Consider the following 12295-nt stretch of genomic DNA (forward strand, 5'->3'; position numbering starts at 1 on the left):
TTTACATACGTGCTCGTCGAACAAGCTTTAGTTAAAGTGCCCCTGCTGCCAGTGCAGTTTTACACACTGAAGCGCTGCAGCGCTGGGCACTTTGAAAAGTGCCTGGAGTTGTGACATTTCCAGTTGTATAAGTGGGGAGGTTGATAGAAGTTTGGGTTGGAAGGGACCAAGCAGATCATCGAGTCTGACCCCCTGCCCTAGGCAGGAAAGAGTGGTGGGGTCAGATGACCCCAGCCAGGCAGATGTCTAGCCTCGTCTTAAGGACCCTCAAGGTAGGGTAGAGCACCATTTCCCTTGGAAGCCCATTCCAGAGTCTGTTTACCCTTACCGTGAAAAAGTTTTTCCTGATGTCTAACCTAAATTTGCTTTCTGTCAGTTTGTGGCCATTGTTCTTAGTTACTCCAAGGGGGGCCCTGGTAAACAGAGCATCTCCTATTCCTTTCTTCCCACCTTCCCCCCCCCCCCCGATGAATTAGTAGGCAGCCACAAGATCACCTTGCAGCCTTCCCTTGCCCAGGCTGAAGAGATGCAGGGCCCTCAATCTCTCCTCATAGGGCTTTACCGTACGAGTGGCCCTCGTCTTAACTCTCTTGAGGTTGTCGAGAGAGAGATGAAGACCATCACATCCCAGGATGCCCCTTTCACGGCAGTGCGGATCGTGGTCAAAGAAGCAAAAACCCGCACGATGACATGAACTCCAGAGCCGCAGGTTGACTTCTTTGATGCAGGTGTTGTGATGGTGACCATGACTGCTGACCAGGAGAATCGACAGGAAGACCACCTGTGCCCCTGTCTAAGCCAAGCCCCCAGCGCCCTGTAGTCGCTCATGATACATTTTACACTACTCGTGGCCGCATTTGTGCCCACATGGATGAGGACCATGGAATAATAGTCGGAGGGCTGGATGAGCTCAGGAATCCTCGCAGTGATGTCCTGGATCTGGGCTGCAGGCAGGCAGCATACCTCCTGCCCTGTGGGATCCAGGCAACAAGCGGGTCCCTCCGTTCCTTTCAGGACGGAGTCGCCCACCACAATTGCTTGGCGTCTCTTCTGTTGGCTGCCCGGCTGACTCTCAGCCTGTATGGTGGTGGCTGTGTCTGTGGCTTCTTCCACTGTACTCTCCTCCAGTGCTGTCAGGGCCTGGTATCTGTTCCCCAGTTGCACTGGGGAAGCTGTCTCAGCAGCACAATTTTTGGCTCTGAAGGTGACCATCTGCCATTCCTCTGTAATGGGTCCCTCCCATGTTGTCTTTCCACCAGATCACTGATGCTGCAGAGAATGAAAGTACCCAGGAAGCTCATCCTCTGCAGCCCTGATCCCCCGCAGCCTGCTAACCTCTGCCTGGAGTTCCCTCACCTGCCCCTCCAGAGCCTCGAGCTGGGCATGCGTGGGACAGGTGAGGGGAATCCTTCCCTCCCACCACCTCCAGGCCTCAGGGGCCCTGCCAGGCAACCCCTGCAGACAGGGCACCAGGGTGCTGCTGACCATCCCAGGGGCTCCATCTGAGTGGACGCCTCAGAAGAGCCCTGGGTGGGAGGCATCGCCGGGGCAGGGTCCCTGGCTGCATGCCGAGTCCTTAACGGCATAGTGAGACACCTCCACTTCCATACACACAAAGTCCTCATCCACGGCCTCTGACACCTAGGGTCTCGGGCCCCTCCTGTGCACCCTCCTGCACAAACTCCCACGCAAACTGCAGCATGCCCCTGAAGAGCGCACCTCTTTGCCCGGCCTGTTTGTGCGGGTCCTGCCTGGCTTGGCTATACGGGGATGGGAGGGTGGAAAAAACCCCTTCCGGATCCCTCGCCCCTCCCCCTCATTCTTTGCAGAGAAAATGGCCACAGCATGCTTTGAACTGAAACACGTGGGACTGCTTTAGTTCAAAAGCACAGTGCTGCCCTTTTCTTCCATGTATTTCGCCGCTTACACAACTGCAGGCGGTGTGGCGCAGTTTTGCCTCAGCTTGTTTGCAAAGCAGACTCGATTAATTGAGTTTGTTCAGAAGCAGCAGATCTTCAGCGCATTCCTGGACAGAGAAGTAGGTGTCTAAATTCTCCCATTTCTCAGCGTGGGGATGTTGATACAGGTGACACTAGAGGCTGCCGGAGCACAGTAGTTATTATGCTCCAGCTAACTTGGTTGTGCTGTAAGTACAGTGCATCAGAGCAGCCTTTCTGCACACCTATAGGTGCTTTTTAAATTTCTGATTTTATAACACTTAAAAAGCAGTACCAAATGGGGTAGACATTAATTACATGTGTAACCTCCAGATGTTTGGGAGGTACCAGGGAGAAGGACCATAAGTACTCCCAAGATCTGCCCACTCTATTGTGTCTGAGATATGAACAGCCTTTGGATGCAGAGTAAGGAAGCTGGAAGTAGGATGCCAGCAAAGCTAACTACACGCCCCAAATTGCCTGTATGTGGCTGCGTAGGTGCCCAGAAAAGACAGGAGCCATGGGAAAGGAGTTGTCTCTAGGGAGTTGTCTTCTAGCCAAAGAAGTTGCCAAAACCTCTTCTCTTGTCCTGATGAGAAGGAAGGAAAACAGAGAGAGAACCCAGGGCACATTAATTAAAGTGAGCCAGAAAGGATGGAAAAATAAGCGGACTTTTTGACTTGTATACATCACAGTGCCTTAGAGGGGAGCTCTGCATATGTGAAGCAATCACATTAGATGGATTTTACACTCCACTTCAAGTACGTTTTCAAGGGTTGATGGTAACTGGGAACTGGTTGCAATGGTGCCATGGGGAAGCAGGAACTTTTGGAAGAATTGTACGTGACAGCCATTATTCTCTTGCATAGCTACTGGAGTATGCATCTCGGGTATTTCATGTGTTCCGATAGTGCTGTCCCAGGACTAGTGTGGAGAAGTGGCTTTGGTCTCAAATCGCATTGTAAATCGAAAGGGGCTTATTAGAAGGTGCAGAGACTCTTGCATTTTTATGCACAGCTAGACACAATTTCACCTGTATGTCATTGTCATGCAGCATGACAAATCTATTTGTAAAATGAATAGTTACTGTGGTTGCAGAGAAGTGAAAAACATGACCTGAGTGTACTGCAGATTCAAAACCCAAGGAGCAAATACAATGAAAGCCAAATTTTATTATTATATTTAATATAATGATTTTTGAACCAATCGAGACAATTTTATGCATTCCTATTTTTTTGTAGCTTGACGTATGATTTTTAAAACCGTGGGATTGGCAATACTAAACTGCAGATCTGTCTAGATGTCTTAATATATGGGAAGGCACAGTTAGAGTACTTCCATAAACTTTGTTCCTGTCTTGGCACTTTGCCATAACTATATGAGTACAACTCAAATGCTTCAGCATTTGTAATCCTGAAATCTGTCAACGGTGCCCTCAAACATTGAGAGGTGACTTCTCTAACCAGAATGGGTTTAGTCATATCTGTGTAATGGTGAGTGTGGGCTGATTTGAGTGACTGTGCCAGCTATCCTGCCCAAGATGGATGCACCTGCAGTGCTTTTAATTCAAGGCTAGCATGTGTGGAACTACATAGCACGCTGGGGAGTGCTGCTTCCAGGAATGCCAAGTTTGTGGTCTAGATGTGCTCTTTACGTTTTTTTCTCCTCTCAAACTCATTTTTTACCATTATTCATGTCATCCTGACTAAGAGCAGCTTGTGGCCTCCGTCCCATTGAGATTTAGGGAGACAGATGCTCTTTTCAAAAAGGCAGCCTGGCTTTGGATAAATTATGACCTCAATCCCTTTGGAAACAATGAGGTGTTTCAGCCATTTAGGAAGAAAGCATTGTATGTGCCCCCTGTATTAACCGCAGCTCCATCCCACACCCCATCCTGCCTATGCAGCATCTGCCCCCACCCCAGCCACACTCCCTCTGTCACTGTGGGGGCCTTGATCTGCCCCCCAAACCTCTTTCCTCCCCACTCGCCTCTTCCCCCACAACGCACTTACCAGCCAGACACTGCTCTCCATGCTGCGGGGCCACATATTGGCAATCAAATCGGTATCGGCTGATATGCCTCATTAGAAACTGGCTGTCAGTATCAGCCCAAAAAATGTTTATCGGTGCACCCCTAATTTTTGATCGCTATAGAACAAGCAAACCTGTTGAGGCATGTAGTTAAAATGTAAGGCAAGCTTATCAATATACATGCCAGTAAATTAAGAAACCTGTCTTGAATTCAAAACTAACTGACCTTTTAGGAAGGAATCTGAAAATTGTCTTGTGACCTAAACTTTCAGGATAGTAGAGGAAGATGCTTCCAGTGTCAACTGAAGCTTGCTTTTGCTGAACCTGACTCAAACAGAAGTTTTGTCAGTACGTAACCTTTCATTTAAATACATCTTTAAAGGCCCTGTCATAGTTTTCAGGGAATGTAAATAACATTTATGTTAAATCATCCCTTCTTTAGAAACGAATTATCCACATATAGGACTATCAACATCATTTTGATCAGTCTCAAATCAGTTCATGTTTGACAAGAAGTCAAAACAGAGCATTTTCTTCCCTCGTTTCTACCTCTGTTCTAATTTTTTTCCTTTGTTGCGACCTTGCCCATGCAAGACACTTTCACAGCCTCCATCATGTCCCTACACCACTCTCATGCAGGCCTCAGTCCAAGCTGCTTTTCTCTTTAAGAAACTCCACTCTCTCCTTAGCCCATCATATCTCCATCTACTTTGTCATATCCCTGCTGATAAAACAGCTCTTCAGGTAATCCTATAACCCCAGGTTGCACACTTGCATCTGCTCCTCTGAACTTGCTGAAAAAGATTTTGGGGTATGTTCTTCCTTGTCCATTGCTAGTACACATGGCATAGTTATTTTCCTTTAGTTCCCACTCCCACCCACGTTCAGATCTACGGGACCTCTCCCTCCAAATGTTTTGCCTTTGTTGTTCCCTTTGTTTCTTTATCCTCCTCACTTCCCCACCCCTCCCCGCCCCGCACCATGCCTATACTCCTCAAGGTTGCATCTTGTAGGAATTTGCATGCGCATGTCAGTGATTCAGCTGAAGTTCATTTATTCCATCCAAAGGCCAGTAGCAGTCACTTTGAACGTACCAACTCCTGTAGCAAAACAGCAACTGGATATGAGCTGGCAATGCTTACTAATGACAGCACCCACACAATGAAATGGTTAAAAGCATTGATCAGGGACTTACAGTAAGGCTCATCCTAGTAATGCTCACCATGGCATGGCTCTAACGCTATTTCACTGGCATTGGCAAAGGACCCATTTCTGTTGTCTTATTTTTACCATCCCCTCCCCGCAAACTACTCACTATATCACCTTCTCCTGACTTCCAGAGACTCAACAGATCTAGCCCCAAACTTCTGCATACACCTTATATTTTTCCTAAAACAGGGATACCTCCTCAGCCTCTCTCTGTTCATCCTTAGTCCAGTTTTGGCAGGTTTCCTGGTCTCTGCCTCATTTCTTCCTTTGTTCAACCTATCTATAGTTCTTTGCCTAAACCTCTGCATGTGGCCACATAGGCATTTAAAAAAATCTCCCTCTCCCTGTGTGTCTGTGCTTAAACCAGGAATCCCTGGAAGATGGTCATGCTCGTACCTGATATAATACAACATCCCATTACCAGTTGCATAACATCAGTACACTACAACATACCTACAGTCGTCTAGCTGGATTGTTAATGCTTGTGCAGGCAAGGCCTATATCTGTCCAAACAGGGCAGAGGAAGGCAGGAGCTGGGGAGTGACTGGAGTTTGATTCAGCCCCTTATCTGCATGGAGACAGAAACCCCAGAGTAACAGTGGCAGATAAGAGCCAGAGAAAAGAAACTAACTGGTAAGGAAATATTTTCTTTCCTTTCCTCTGCTCAATCCATTTGCTCCATCTCGGTTTCCCCCACATACCACACAGAGCAGACACCTTCAACTTGGTCCTCTCCTTCCTCTTTCCCCTCCCAACCATTGCCATTTTGGCAGGAGCTAGGGAGAGCAGAAGCAATGGTCAGTAATTACAACCTCCTTTACTTAGATGCGACCAGTTTCAGGTTGATGCAGTCCACCATATAATGCTGGGCTTTCAAAGAGCAGGTACCGTGCCTGGGTTTGTCTTCTACTTGCCCATTACTGTCTGCCCCCCACCTCATTCCTCTGCCCTATGCCCTCTTCTTGCTTTACTCATCCTACTTCTATCCCCAGCCTAAAGGCAGAGTAAGTCATGTTGTTAGCAATTCCTGATTATTATCATGATGGTTTTAGGTAGATTCTAACATTTAGCCTATTCTTATATCACCTTTACTCATCTATCTACTGTGATCACGTATCAGAAAAGATTGGAAACTTTTTAGAGCGTATACTGTTCTTTTCATACTTGCATGGAGTGCTCAGCATGATCGAGCCCCAGTCCTGGTTTGAGGACTATACCAGTGTTGCCAACTCTCATGATTATTGGCGTTGTTCTAAAGTCTACCATTTGGGAATGTGAACTTAGTTATTTCTTTTATATATATATATATATATATATATATATATATATATAATATATATGCATAAAAGAAATAGCTACACTTTTCACGTTCCTGAAGCTTAGACTTTAAGAACAGTGCCAAAAATCATGAGAGATGGCAACACTGCTATACTGTAAAAACATTTCCCCCCATTTTTCAGATGAGGAAATGGAGGCACATATGGTGGCATACCTGAGTTTATACAAGGAACTAAAGTTAGAGTAGAGCTCAAGTTAGAGCCCAGGTTGCTAGGCTTCCCAAACCAACTCTAAGTATTGTATTATATTATATTATATTATATTATATTATAATCTGAAGAAGAACGCAGTTGATTTGAAAGCTTGTGTGCCCCAGCCATGCAGTTGGTCCAGTGAAGGATATCTCCCACACAGATTCTTGCCTCCGCTGGCCTCTGCTTGCAGTAATAATTATTAGCAGTTAGTGTCCTTACATGACTAGAACTCCAAGCTGTGTAAAAGAAACAGGCACTTCTCATTACTAGAAAGGATACATTGTCAAGGATTTTAACATCAATTAGAAGGCTAGTGCAATAAGCTTTGCTTTGAATTGTTAAGATAAGCTGTAGCTTTAATATCAACAGGGCCAGGAGAGAGGGTGGAAGAACGCTGTCTATGGAATTGCCTCCAACTTTATTCCTTTCTTTAAGTAAACTATTTTTACTTGCTTGGAGTCGTCAACAAGAACAAATATCCGCAAAGGTTTCTTTAAATAAATGGGTTTGGATAAGGACTAATCTAATTCTCTAAACTTGTTTCCTCAGACCTTCCTTAACATTGCATGTGTATGACAGGGAACTGCGCTGTGCTTCTGCAAGGCCAAGACATGTGACGTGTTTGTGGACTGCGACCTGCTCCAGAATGTCCAGGACTTCTCCCTTGTGATGCGATAGAATTCCCAGAGCCCCTCTGCCAATCGCAGCGCTGCGGGCCAGGAAACGAGGACCGCTGGGTACTGGCATCTCATTTCAACATTGCTACCAGAAGTGGCTGTAAAAGCGGGCGAGTTCAACTCGGTGAGAAACAGCACCTCCATGCCTCAGGATGAGGAGGGCCCAGAGATGGCCTGTCTCTCAAATGGCCCACCAGAAACTGAATTAGGAACGGGAGACCTAGCAGATCTCTGCAAGGCTTTGGAGGAGCTCCATGAGCTTCCTGCAGGGGAGAAGGGTGAGAAGGCTTTTCTACGCTCCCGCCTCCATGAGCAGTCTCAGCTCATCTGCATACTAAAGAAATGAGGTGATGAAGCCCAAATGTGTTGCAAGGCACTGGAGCATCTCAATGAGGAGCTGAGGATGAAGGATGCTGCAAACCTGAAAAGCCAGACCCAGCGGGCTCAACAGCTGGAGGAGCGCTTTATGGACCTGGCTGCCAACCACGAGGACATGATCTACTTCAAGGATGAGCACAAGCGACAGAACATGCAGCTGAGGGAGGAAAATAAGCATCTCAGAGAGGAGAACCAGAGTCTCTTCAGCCAGGCCCTTAGGGAGAAGGAGGCCGAGATACTTCAGCTAGCTTCCCAGGAGAAGATGGTCTCTCGAGAACTGGGTGCCTTAAAGGAGACCTGGGCTCAAGAGAGAGACAGAGCACAGGAGCGAGAGAAGGAGTTGCTGGAAGCTCAGAGCCAGCAAGCCAGTGATCATGCCAGGGAAGTTCATTCACTGAGAAGCCAGGTACAAACCCTGCAGAAGTACCAGCAAGTGATTGCACAGCTGGAGCAGGCAGAAAAGCAGCAAAGAGTTGAGAGTAATGAGTTGCAGGCCAAGCTGGACAGGGTGAGCCGGGAGGAGGAGCTCTTGCATTTGGTCATGGACAGGGGCAAAATGCTGCAGGAGAAGCAACTGGAGGTCCAGCAGTTGGAGAAGTTGGAGGCTGCAGAGAAGGGTAAACAAATTGCAGATGAGCGCTTTGAGAGGCAAGTAGCAGATAGCGGGGTGAGGGTCCAGGAGCTGCAGCGGCAGCTGGAGATAAGTAGGCAGGCATATAATGAGCTGGGGTTGCAGTTTGAAGCTTACAAGAAACACAGCATGGACTTGCTCACTAAAGAAAAAAAGCTGAATACCAAACTTCGTCACTTCGCTGCATGATCCTCACACCTCCTTTCCTCACCCAGTTCTCAACAGAAATATCTACTGCTCCAGCTTTTTTTTTTTTTGTGATCTTACCTGATTTCTGATTACTGTGCCTGCTTGTCTTAACAATGGGTTGGTTTGTAGCTCACTTCTGTTATGCTTCCATGCTACATATTGGACATCTCAGTCTAGATGTGGCATTCTGAACCAGTAAAACAATTTATATTAAATAAACCAGGAACCTAAGAGTGGGAGGTTTGTAAGTATGACTTGGATTCTTCTTTGGTCCTGTCTCTTCTCATTGCTGCAGAACATTCAAACCGTGTTAATTGCTTTCCTAAATGAAGTGCTGTTATGATGGCCCCAGAGAAAATGCAAGCAAGATCTGTTGAATATCTGATAATAGACAAAATGTTTGTATGTGGGAGAGATGTTGACCACCTATACACCTTATAAACCAGGGGTACACAACCCCAGCCAACAAGCCAGATCCAGCCCCTGGTACCATGCAGTCAAGTCGTTGGAGCTCCCCACAGGTCCAGGGCCCCGCATGCTAGATCAGGTGCAAAGGGTAACATTGGGCCCCATCCTGGCGCACAGAGGGTGGGCAGAAGTGGTGCAGGGCCAGACCCAGCCTGCAGACCAGTCCTATACCATTAATCTGGCTCAGGGACGTAAAAGATTGAGGCGTGATGGGCAGTCCTTGTTTAAACCATGCTTAATCCAGGCCGTGGATGATTTATTCTGCATTTTGCTAACCTCATGGTTTTTGTTCTCAGGCAGCAAAATTTTGAAAACCTGCTTGGGAAATTGAGGAACAAGAAATCACAAACTGAATTGTCTGGAGAACCTGAGTGTGATGCTGGAGCAGATGCTCTGAGTTGGTTGTAGGGGACTTGATAGGAAGAGCACTGTTTTTGCTTTGACTGCCAGAGATTTGAGCTGTTTATTTTGATTAGACAATAATTTCTCTTTTACAATACAGGCAACCAGTAATGCGTATTTTTGTGTGACTTGTTTTTGCTGCAATGGTAAACTGCTACAAGACAAAAGATGCAACTAAGACAAATGCCTGAATTTATTTTTGCTGACTTTAGGATTTTAAACACCTTTGTCTGGCCTAAAGATTTTAATAGACCTTTTCCAAATGTGCTAGAGGAATAATTTGAAAACTGGTGTCCAATTTGTGTGATGCAGCTACTATTACTAAGCATCACCCAGCCATTTGAGGATTTTTTTATAAGGGCATACAAATGAGGCTAGTTTCTCAGTTGGAAGAAGCAGAAAACCAAGTCAACCTGCAATTAAAAATAAAAAATCCTCTATTATCCTAATGTTGCTCAAAATGAGCGAGAAACATGTTTGAATATTAGGGTGTACAACTTGAAATAGTCCCAAGTGTTACAGTGGAGCAACTAAATTCTGTTCTTTCATTGCAAACATCTTGCAAACTACAAGTTGAAGTACAGGCATGTAGGTGCCTAGAAAATGTATTAATGAAGAACTTTCTGTTATATGAATCACATCCTTTTCTTGTACTTAAAATGTTCTATGTTGTTTTTGAAAAAGTGAGACCGATACAACAAAACAGCCTCAGTTCATTCCATTTGCACCAGCCCAAAGGTGTATTCTTGGCTAAGCTGTCCAGGAGGCACTCTGGATTGCGGGACCTAGAGCACATAGGTTTTTCTAATTCTGGCTATTCCACTTGTGCCGGAGGTGTGGAGCTGCCAGGGGTTGGTCCACTAGGATTTTATTAAAGTATTTGCATCACGCAGACACTTGGGTAGGTGAACTCTCACAATGTGCTGAGTATGCATATGGTCCAAACCTTTTTTTTTTTTTTAAACTTCAGAAGAATGCATGCAGTCGCCTAGGTTCCTGTCCTAACCTTGGTTGTCAGCAGGGGTAAGCTTTTGTTGTGTAACAATTACCACCTGGGCTCGATGGCTGCTCTTTTTAGTCAGCTGCTTAGCATTCTGGCACCCTCATTTGGAAAGTAGTTACGTCATCTTTGGCTATTAACATCTCAGTGCCAGGACACACTCAGGACATCTACTCTTTCTAACCAACCAGCTCTGACAGGAGAGCAGTATAGATCTGGGGTATATTCATGCTTGGGTTATATCTCTACTCATTTCCAAGCCTCACAGTTAGACAGAGTAGATCCTGTATATGGGCTCCAGAGACGGTCTTGGGGGCTCTGCCTCAGTCCTAAGGTCAATAAGGAGATGGTATAAAAAGCCCTTGGAGAAAACTAAGGAGCTGTGAAAGGTAAGGGGATGACTTCTGATCAGCAGGCAGGAGACTTCCAGAAGATTGAGGAACAAGTTTGGGAGAAACTTCCTGAGTAGCTGGAAAGAATGCTAAAGAAGGTATTTTTGGTGTTAGGGGCTCTGCCTCACTCCTAAAATCAGTAAGATGGCCACACTGGTGAAGGACTCTTCTGAGGGGATGACTGCTTTTAGTGGCCTCTGTGATGTCACAGCCTAGCATGGAAGGGAGAAATAATTTGGGGGGGGGTAGGGTCTTTCAGCAAAGATTTGAGCATGTGCACCTGAGATTCCCCCACCAATACCTCCACACTGGTGAAGGACTGTTATCTTCTGAGGGAATGACTGCTTTTAGTGGCCTCTGTGATGTCATAGCCTAGCATGGAGGGGAGAATGATGACAGGGTGGGTGGGGGAGGGATGTGCATGGTTTTAGGAAAGATTTGAGCATGTGCACCTGAGATTCCCCCACCAATACCTCTAGACTAGTATCCACGAGGATGGCTTCCCCCTCCAGGCACACCCCAGCTGGGGATGGTGCAGGTCAGGGTGGGGGTTTAAACCCCTCCCTAATCATAGCCTCCTTCCAGGGCCTTGCCATGCCCCAGCCCTCTAGATCAGCATTGTGCAAGGGAAGGGAAGGCTCACCCTAGAGCCCCCTGGCTTCTAGCTTGAGCCACTACAAGCATGTGCCTGCATGATGTATCAAACGTTAATGTCTCTCCACTTTCAAATTGGTTCATTCTCTGCAGGTCAGACTAGCCTGCAAAGTTGGACTGTCCCTAGCCAAAAGGTATGAAACAACCCTGAGAAAGATGAAGGCTAAATATAAGAGGCATTGCGCAACGAGCTGAGCTGAGAAGGGAGACTGAGGTTCCCATGCCAATTTCAACTCCATTCTGGTAACTCCAGACCGACTTCTCTCACTGTCCTTGCTTATTACATCACAACAAAGCAGACGCTGGTCCTACTTAAAAAGCTGATAGTTTAGATTAACCGATGCATAAAATAAATGAAAACATTTCAGGATGGAAAGTCGTATTTTTGTTGTTCAGTGATATTTTATGGGAAGAGAGGAGCAGAGCGTCACTGGCATACTCTGGACAAACAGACTAAGTGGAAAATGATCCTAAATCAGTGAATATCAGCTTCGTTCTTAGAATAGCTTGATCCTCACAACTTGTCAACAGGCGAAATAATTACTATACTTAAGCTGTGGTAAAAAAATATAAATAAAGGTTTTTTTGGCTTGTAACATTAAGCATGTACGTCATACTTTGAGTTGGGTGCATAAACAGAATTTAAAAAGTGTTCCTGTTTTGTAATTGCATTAACAGGTACTTTTCCATGTATGGTATGTGAAACAGATGAGACTGCTTATGTTCAATCTGCAAGCCATCTTAAAAAAGGCTTGCTAAAGGAGGTGGAAAAAGTGTAAATGGAAGAATTCAAGA

General features: G+C 45.9%; 1 pseudogene; it reads left to right on the forward strand.

Annotated features, from left to right (window-relative positions):
• Nucleotides 1-3093: 3093 nt before the first annotated feature.
• Nucleotides 3094-8832, forward strand: LOC132248578 (coiled-coil domain-containing protein 89-like; annotated as a pseudogene).
• The last annotated feature ends 3463 nt before the right edge of the window (nt 8833-12295 follow it).

This window comes from Alligator mississippiensis, chromosome 1, assembly GCF_030867095.1.
Source record: "Alligator mississippiensis isolate rAllMis1 chromosome 1, rAllMis1, whole genome shotgun sequence".
Lineage (NCBI taxonomy): Eukaryota > Metazoa > Chordata > Crocodylia > Alligatoridae > Alligator > Alligator mississippiensis.